The sequence below is a fragment of the Gorilla gorilla genome, chromosome 1 (genome assembly GCF_029281585.2).
Source record: "Gorilla gorilla gorilla isolate KB3781 chromosome 1, NHGRI_mGorGor1-v2.1_pri, whole genome shotgun sequence".
Lineage (NCBI taxonomy): Eukaryota > Metazoa > Chordata > Mammalia > Primates > Hominidae > Gorilla > Gorilla gorilla.
The window spans coordinates 51,420,686-51,430,589 of NC_073224.2; positions in this window are offsets into that span (position 1 = coordinate 51,420,686).

The following is a 9,904-nucleotide window of genomic DNA, read 5'->3' on the forward strand; positions in this document are numbered from 1 at the left end:
CTGTAGGGAAGGGAGACTTGAGGTGCCAAGCACACTGAGCAAAGGGGCCTTTGGGGGAGTGGTGTGAAAAGACTTCAGAAGGCACGTTGGAGTCTGTGCAAACCTTGAGTTGGGGGGTTAATGCCTCAGGAGGAAGGGTTTGGGACAAGTCAGCCTAAGTGTGATGGAGCTGTTCTGGCTGTTCCTCAGACCTCACCCCTCTCTACCCACAGGGCAAGTGGTGACAGAGGAGGGAGAGATAATCCCTGGGGGAAGGGGAAGGGCCAGTTAGCTGCAAAATGTCTTTAGAGTTTGCGTGCTCCCTCATGGTATGATCCTTTTTATTTTAATGGTTTAATTATGGGCTGTTTCCCAAATACTCCATTCATTTTGAGCTCCCCAGGCAGGTACTTGGCTCAAAGAACCCCCAGAGGCCCTGTCTACAGACCCGACCATATCCTTGTGGAGCGTAAGCAGCCTCCCTCTAAGGATCTTCGTGAAGTCCCACCCTTCCCACCTCCCCTTCTTACCTCTGCCCAGTGCTCCCTGAATACATCCAGCTGCTCCTCGACTCCCTGTCCTGAACAGCCTGTCCCCTCCACAAAGCAGAGCACCAAGAACCCACCATCGCAGCACAGAGGGCAAAGTGAACTTCTTTCCAAGAGTGAGCTCTTTGCAGATCCTGTGCAGCTGCTATTTCATACCAGATGAGCTTCCTGCAACTCCAGCCAGCACACCCTGGACCTGCCTGCCCCAACACACACACACACACACACACACACACACACACACACACACACACACTCTCCACTCTCCCCCTTCTTTCTTACTCTCATGCTTGCACATTCACTCATGCTCACACACACGCTCTCACACATCCCACAAATACACTCATACATGCTTATACCACAAACTGCCCACTCTTACACACTCACCTTACGGAAACACTCACATATTTACATTCACAGGATGATTCATGCTCACACGCACACCTCACATTCATGCTTCACACTCTCCTTGTACTCTTGCCCCTCAAATCCACACATGCCTTACACACTTATCCTCATTTGTACGCCTCAAATAACACACCTTACACTCTTACACGTTCGCACACACACCCATATGCGCTTCTACACACATGTTCATGCACATATTTTTGCTCTTACACTCACACACTCACATTCCCAGACTCACATTCTGGGCAGGCATCCAGGCTCGGAGTCCTTTAATTTGGGGGTGAGTGGCTGCAACGTTACCCAGACCTCACCCCTCCCTCTGGAACCCCAAGCTGCAGTTTGCCATCATGGCTAGGGGAATCTTTTGCACCCTTCTAAAGATGGTGAGGTGTTTTACAGGTGAGGAAATGGAGACTCAAGAAGTCCTGTGACTTCCACAAGAGCTCCTGAGCTCCACGAAGCAGGGAACCCGGTCTTCCTCACTTACCCTCACATGCTTAGCACCTCCTGTGCCTGGCACAGAACCAGCACTTGATAAACCTGTGTCAAGTAAATGACTGGATGGCTCCCTGAGGGGAAGAACTGGGAAAGATCCTAGTGAGGGGAAGTCCCAGTTCCTAATTTAGCCAGACTGGACTCTCCTGGCTCTTGAGACAGTTTCTTTTTTTCATGCATGATCCCTCAGCCACTGCCCCCCTCCAAAAAGGAAACAGATGACTAGGAGGGTCCATGGGATGAGAGCTGGAGGCCAGAGACTCATCTGAACACTTGGTGCCTGAAGTGACATTTCAGAGTTGATGGGTTTCCAGGTGGTTGGGGAGAAATCTATCCTCCTCCCTTCAGCGTACCTGCAGCATGGACAGTGGGACAGGAAGGAGCTCCAGGGTGCCAGCTGCTGGCCTTCTGCTCTGCTTGGCTTCTCACTGGGCTGTCGGGGCTCCTCCCCTGCTTAGCCTTGGAAGGGAGCACATGGCTGTGCAAGCAGGGCTGGGAACCTCCATGGCCCCATGCACCATCTCACGGTGGCCCACCCTGCCCTCCTTACCTGAAGGACGACACAGGACCTCGGGGCACTCTGCCTGCCATTCAACAGAAAATGGGCCTTGATCCTAATCACAGCCTAGCAATTCACAGTCTCAACACCAAACATTTGTAAGGGAACAGTAATTTACAAATCCCTTTCCCAGGCTCCCCTGTTCCATCTGTAGAAGGAGACTGGACTGGAGCTTCCCTTCCAAATTCATCTTACTCCACCCCAGACCTTCGCTCCTGGTGCCTCGGGGCAGCCAGCTCAACCCTGGGTGGCAGGTGACCTCCTTATCTTCACTCTCCTCTCCCTCACACAGCCACTAGCTTAGTCCAGACCGTCACCATCCCTTGCGAGGACAGTTTCAGTAGCCTCCCAACTTCACTTCCCCTACCTTCAGGCTCCCCACCAGACACCCTCCACATGGCTGCTAGACTCCTTCTGTTCTTCTTGTCTACAGATCCGACCATATCCTTGCGGAGCGTAAGCAGCCTCCCTCTAAGGATCTTCATGAAGTCCCACCCTTCCCACCTCCCCTTCTTACCTCTGCCCCGTGCTCCCTGAATGCATCCAGCTGCTCCTTGACTCCCTATCCTGAGCAGCCTGTCCCCTCCACCCGGAATGCCCCCTCAATGGTGTACCTGGCAAATCCACTGTCTCCTCACCCCACCTCATCCCCATGCACACAAAACTTTTAAGGTACTTCTCAGGACTGTAATGATATTATTAATTCTTATAGGCCCAGGGCATCACACAGAGTGCCTGGCATGCGATATCTAAATATGTAGCACACAACTGAGTTGAATAAAAGCTAGAAATCAAAGAGTCCAGAGGCAGCACCAGCGTTGAGGGAATCTTTAGGGTGCTCCCTTTCCCTCTGAGTTCCTCTGCGTCCTGCAACTGACACAAGGAACCAGATTCAGGAAATAAGCAATATTTCAACTCCCCCCGCTTAGGGATTGAGTTCCCTCTCCCCTTGACTATGGGCGCTCACAGGGGTGCTAGGTCAGACCTGAGCTTTTTATGAGCTGTGGGTGAGAACCAGCTGATTAACCCAGCCTTGTAGTAATAGCCCCTCAGTACCAGATTGTGCTACTGTTATTTGGGGCCAAGAGAAATGCTGGCTCCTGCCTTTCCTTACCAAGGGCCAGGAGCTGGTGAACCGGCTAAAGAATGTGCTTTGCTTGGGGTTTACATTCCAGGATCGGCTTGGGAGGCCAAGGGCTCAGGTTGCCAGTGGGAGCCAGGCACGGGACAGGGGGGTGGCAATGGGCAGACCTTTCTCCCACCTCCCTCCTGGGCACACTTCCCATGCCCTGCCCTGCCTGGTCATTCCAAGTGGAGGCAGGGCCAGGAGGAAGACCCTCAGCCCCTTCACAGGGAGCAGCATTTAAATGGAGTGTGAAGTGGCCTAGTATCCACTGCCATAAACCCCCACCTGCTGGGGAGCCTTTAACAGCTTACAAAGTATCTCCAAGTTTGGGGTCTTTTTTGAACAATTAGGAACTGAGGGCTGGGAGATCGAGTCACCTGTCCCAGGTCATGTGGCCAGCAAGCAGCAGAGTTGGGTGTAGCACCTCATCTCCTGACTTCCATTCCCAGGCTCATTATACCTCCTGCCACACCTATATCAACAGCCCCTGTACCCCAACATCTAACCAGAAGCCCCAACTTCAAAGGGTCAGTGAAGAATCAATAAAATAGTGAGTGTGAAAGGGTGGACACCTGTAAAGATGGGGGGTTATTTTTCTTTACTCATCCTTTACTCAAAAAGGGTCTCAGGTGACTACAACGTAATAGAGTGAGTTAGTAGAAAGTACTTGAAGACCCACGGAGGAATCCCATGATAATTTTCCCCAGTCGCCGGCATAGCTTCCCCCTCTCCACTCCCTAGCACCCACACTTCCCAACTCCACAGCAATGGAAGTGACAGATCCTCTGTGACTGGGAAAAGGACACAGGAGTGAAGGGCAGAAAAAGAGAAAAATATCTGGTTTCGCTACTAACAGTGGGGTAAGGAGACCCTTTCTAAAACACTGACTGGAAGTTCTAGACTTTATTTATTTATTTATTTATTTATTTACTGAGACGGAGTTTCACTCTTGTTGCCCAGGCTGGAGTGCAATGGCAGGGTCTCGGCTCACTGCAACCTCCGCCTCCCAGGTTCAAGTGATTCTCCTGCCTCAGCCTCCCAAGTAGCTGGGATTACAGGTGCCTGGCTAATTTTTGTTTTTTTAGTAGAGACAGGGTTTCACCATGTTGGCCAGGCTGGTCTCGAACTCCTGACCTCAGGTTATCCGCCCAGCTCGGCCTCCCAAAGTGCTGGGATTACAGGCGTGAGCCACTGCGCCCAGTCCCTCTAGACTGCAAATCTACACATATATCCACCCCTCCACCTCCCAACTCTCAGAACAACTTCCTTCAGGTGTTCAAATCTAGCACTAAGAGTTGTTAAGAGGTCCTTTCTTTTCTCTCTCAGATCAGCTCCTTCCTCCCTCCCTTAACACAAAGGTCCAGCCTTGGGCTGTTTCAATGACCACTTCCTAGCTCTGAGCTTATCTTAACTGTCTTCTGTCCCAAATCAGATCAGCTGGAGTTCAGGGAACTCTGATAACCCCTTGCTGTCACACACACACTAGGCGGGCACACACACTCTTGGGTCTCTGCCAAAATTGGTGGAGGGGACTTGGGAGGACCAGAGCCCAGCCAAGCCCCAGGCAGACGGATAGGAAACCATCAGTCTGACGACCTCACTTCTGATTTCATCCCACAGCAAGCCCAGGAGGTAGTCATTTCAGATGAGGAAAGTATGACGCAGAGCAGCTTAGTCTACTTGAAACTCTAGGCAAGTCAGGAATCCTCTCTAAGCCAAAGTATGAGGGCTAAGAGTGCTGTTTCTGGAGCCAGGTTGGACCCCAGGCAACCTGGCTTCACCACTTGACAGCTCTGTGACCCTGCATAGGCCCTTAATTGCTCTGTGTCTTACTTTCCTCACATGCAATGGGGATATCATAGGCTAGTATCTACTTCATAGAGTTGTAGAAAGGATTGAATTCATGAATACAGGAAATCTAAGGAACAGTGGCTGACACACAGTATGTTAGCTGCATAAAAGAATAATTCTCATTTATACATGAAGTGGTGGAGACATGAGTTATAGTCACAGTCAGTTAGTGGCAGAGCAGAGCCTGAAGCCCAGGTTGCCAGACTGTTGAGCCAAAAACCTTATGCCAGCCGGGGATGCGAGATGGAATGGGGCTCCTAAATGTCCAGTACTGAAGGAATCAGTTACCAGGTGGCAAAAGAAAGCGAGTGGCTGAGATTTCTAATTTTTTTTTTTTTTTTTGGGACGGAGTCCTGCTCTGTTGCCCAGGCTGGAGTGCGGTGGTGCGATCTCTGCTCACTGCAAGCTCCGCCTCCCGGGTTCATGCCATTCTCCTGCCTCAGCCTCCTGAGTAACTGGGACTACAGGCGCCCACCACCATGCCCGGCTAATTTTTTGTATTTTTAGTAGAGACAGGGTTTCACCCTGTTAGCCAGGATGGTCTCGATCTCCTGACCTCGTGATCTGCCTGCCTCGGCCTCCCAAAGTGCTGAGATTACAGGCGTGAGCCATCGCGCCCAGCCCTTGAGGTTTCTAATTTGTCCCTGCTTAGATATTGCAGAGAAGTTAAAGCAGATTTGAAACAAAACTGAGAGTTGGTTTAACCAAATCTGCTTTTACAGATAAGGAACCACCCCTAAAAGAGAAAGTCCTTGGCCACGGCATGGTGTGGGTTGGTGGTGGAAGTGGAGCTGGACCCCGGCACGCCTGCGTCCTGTCTCTCTGTGTGTGCCCTCCCTCCCATTCCAGGATGGAGACAGGGCAAGCTCTTTGGCTTGGGGAGAAGAGCTAGCTTCTCCTTCAGTCACATCCCCTCCCAGGCCTGGTCTGTGAATAACATTCGGTTTCTCAGGGTAATTGAGAGTTTGAGGGCTGTTTTCAGTGTTTGCGGCACAAATTCTCCAAACTTCCGGCAAGATATACTAGAATTTAGAATTTAGAACCAGGGCTGGCTTAATAAATGTTAGATATTATTATAGCTGTTATTGCAATTACTCAGTCCATATTTGTTGAATGAATGAATGAATGAATGAATGAATGAATGAACAAATGAATGGTTTACTGGAGGAACAAATTGCCTAAGCCGACTTCTGCTTGTGGTCACAGCTTTGGGCATCCCATAAAACATGCTAGGCTTAGTTTGGTCAGAAGAGGGCAGCTTTGAGCTAGGCTTCCCAATTTGCCAGCGACTAACAGGATTTGCATCCCTTTCTTGGAGGGGAGGTAGGGAATACTACAGGCTGTAATTCATCCTCAGGGCTCAAGACTCATCTTAGAGGTATCTGAGATCTGCCTTACCTGCTCCCAACCCTCACCTGACCCCCATAGCATGGCCTTGGTGCCTCTCACCTCTGCTCCTACCTGCAGCCTGCTCCCACCAGGACACATCACAGCAGTCCACACTCTGAGCTGCTTTCAAATCCCCTTTTACCAGTCTGGACCCACCCCCACTCCCCTACAGACGCACACACAGATTGTGAAGTGTGTAAGGACAAGGACAGACATTTGTTCCCACTTGTTTTCCCAGCACAGCACATAGTAGATCCAATAAACAGCTTTCCCCCATAACCCCCTCAGACATGGATCAGCCATGGGACTTGGGGCTGGGGGGTAGGCATCTCCCTTCCAGGAGTCAATAGTGGGGCAGGCAGGATTGAGAGTAGCTTAGCTCAGCCCAGATATCTCAGCACATCCACACATCCGACCACATGACCCAGGAATTCCCCAAGACTGCTGATGGCAGAGTCCCTGACCAACACGGATTCCCTGTCAGGCACTCTCGCTTTCCCACCAACTAGACCTCCTTTAAGGAATTTGAGATCTGAGTTTCAGCAGCTTAGATCATTTCCGAGTCACATGCTGTTCTGGCTCTGTGTCTTCCTTGCCTACCTGCTGTGATCTTTGGTCACCCATGGCTCCTCACCTAGATGGGAATTCAGATTGTAGTCAAAGGAAGCTGGAGCAGGGGTGAGAAGGTCCAAGAAGTTGCAGATGATTCCCCCCGACCATGGCCGGATAGCTGGTAATGGAGTGGGTCCAATCACATGTAGGTGCTTTTAGTTTCATCTTTGGATTCCATCGCACATCCATTCCTTCAGTTCATAAGCATCTATGGAGCCACTTTTAGGTGCCTCGCAGCACACTGGGTGTTGGGGATACCTGGAAAAAATTACAGGAGTGTAGCTAGATTAAGCCTTAAAAGAAGTGTTAAGCTCATCTGTATAATTCTTTCATCTTATGAAGAAATGTTGATTCAGCTGGCCAATTGCCACTTGTCCTTCAGGTCTCAACTTAAAAAGCCCTGGCTTTAGGAACCTGCCCCCGACCAGCCTCCTCCCACCTGGGATACATATCTTAAAGAAAATCTGAGCCGGGTGCAGTGGTTTACACCTGTAATCCCAACACTTTGAGAGGCCAAGGCGGGCAGATCACCTGAGGTCAGGAGTTTGAGACCAGCCTGACCAACATGGAGAAACTCTGTCTCTACTAAAAATACAAAATTAGCCGGGCGTGGTGGCACATGCCTGTAATCCCAGCTACTCAGGAGGCTGAGGCAGAAGAATCGCTTGAACCCGGGAGGCGGAGGTTGTGGTGAGCCGAGATCACACCATAGCACTCCAGCCTGGGCAACAAAAGCAAAACTCCGTCTCAAAAAAAAAGAAAAGGCAATCTGTTCTTCTTCCATCATGGACCCTTCTCCCTCTGTACAGGATTTACTTGTTTATTTCTCACTAGACTGAGAACATTCCAAAGGCAGGAATCTTGTCATGATTGTGTCCCCAGGCTTAGCACCTAGTGGGCACCAGTATTTGTAGAATGAAGTAATTAGTAGAAGGCCACAGAACTGGTTAGTGTCAGAGTCAGGACTCAAACTCAGGTCCCCCAACACTCGGCTCTGTGCTTGCTCTTATATTATCCATACTTCCTTTTGAGAATCCTAATCATCTGGATGAGCCTCCAGGAATAGAAGCAGATTTCAGAGGGGAAAGGAGATAGCAAGTCAAGGCAACTATCTCTGGGCCTCATCCTATTTGCACAGAAAACCCACAGCAAAAGGGGAGGCTGGTGGAGGGAAGAATGCCAAACCAGCCGCCACCTCCTGTGGCCCTCCAAATTTGGGAGAGATACATTGGTTTCCGGTGTAAGATGGATCCTCTCCAGTCACAAAGGAGACAAAGAGCTCCATGGAGGGATGGAGACATCTGTAACTCACACTAGAAAAATAATCAAAGGATCAGTGGAAGTAGAAAAGTGGGCAGCCACTGGGGGTGGGTCCTTCTCCATCCTCAGCATGCCCTGGATACACAGGGGAGGCACCACCCTCCTGAAGGCCCGAGGGGAAGGCTGGCTCTCCAGCATAGCTAGAATCCATCCAGGGCCCTAAACTGGCTGGCAGAAGGGGTTTCCCTCAGGGAAGAGGATCCAGGTCTATTGTCCTCTATTCTCTTCCTCAGGACCAGGGTCTAAATCCCGCCACTTTGTTACCAGTTGTGTGGCTTTGGACAGAATAATACTCATTTCACAGGATTAGGTTATCAAGATGGCCAAAGGGGAAATGTTCCCTTTCTGCCATTTGAAGCAAGAAGGAAAACCTATGGCCATTCTCATTTCACTGTAAATGAGCACTCAGAGTGGAGATTCTGGACCTAGCAACTCCAGGCCTCAAAAACTAAGTCAAGCTGGGCGCGGTGGCTCACACTTGTAATCCAGTACTTTGGGAGGCAGAGGTGGGCGGATCACGAGGTCAGGAGATCGAGACCATGGTGAAACCCCGTCTCTACTAAAAATACAAAAAATTGGCCGGGCGTGCTGGCGGGGCGCCTGTAGTCCCAGATACTCGGAGAGGCTGAGGCAGGAGAATGGCGTGAACCCGGGAGGCGGAGCTTGCAGTGAGCCCAGATCACACCACTGCACTCCAGCCTGGGCGACAGAGGGAGACTCCGTCTCAAGTCAAACCTCATAACCTACCACCACTGCTCCTGGCACCAAAATCACAAGAAAACCTTGGGTGGAGCAACCATTTTCAGACTTAGGGACACAGGTTAGATAGTCGGCATGTAAAAATGTTAAATAAATATGTATCCCTTTGGGTTCTCTCCACCTCCAGCCGACATATCATAAATAAATTCCACTAAGTGGTTGAGGGAATCTACTCAACCTTAGAAGCCCTCTTTTTTTTGAAACGGAGCCTCACTTTGTTGCCCAGGCTGGAGTGCAGTGGCGCCATCTTGGTTCACTGCAACCTCTGCCTCCTGGGTTCAAGCGATTCTTCTGCCTCAGCCTCCGGAGTAGCTGGGATTACAGGCGCGCACCACCACGCCCGGCTAATTTTGTATCTTTAGTGGAGATGGGATTTCGTCATGTTGGCCAGGTTGGTCTTGAACTCCTGGACCTCAAGCGATTCGCCTAAGAAGCCCTCTTTGAGGAAGAAGGAAGAAGTTTCCAGGGCCATTGGATTCCAATATCCAAGTAAGGTTGATCTAACTGAAGACAAGTGAACTCGAACCATAGGACAGCTCTGCACTAACCCTCCCACTAGGCTGGATTCTGCCTCTGTCCCATCCCAGCTCCCTTTCTCCTTTATGGACTCAATGAAGTGGTCAAGCAATTATAGATTTTGGCTTGGGACAAGCAAATTACTCAGGATGAAGAAATACTTTGGTGACCTTTAGTGCCCTCAGATCGCCCCTTGCCAACTGAGAACAGAGTACAATAAAACAACAGGGCATTAACCAGGACCAAGCGCCACTCAGAGGCAAGTGCAGCTCCAAGGGCCCTCAGAGTAAGCTTCTGGGCCTCAGGCGGCCTTCGCTGGAATCCCCTAGTCCCCATTCCTGG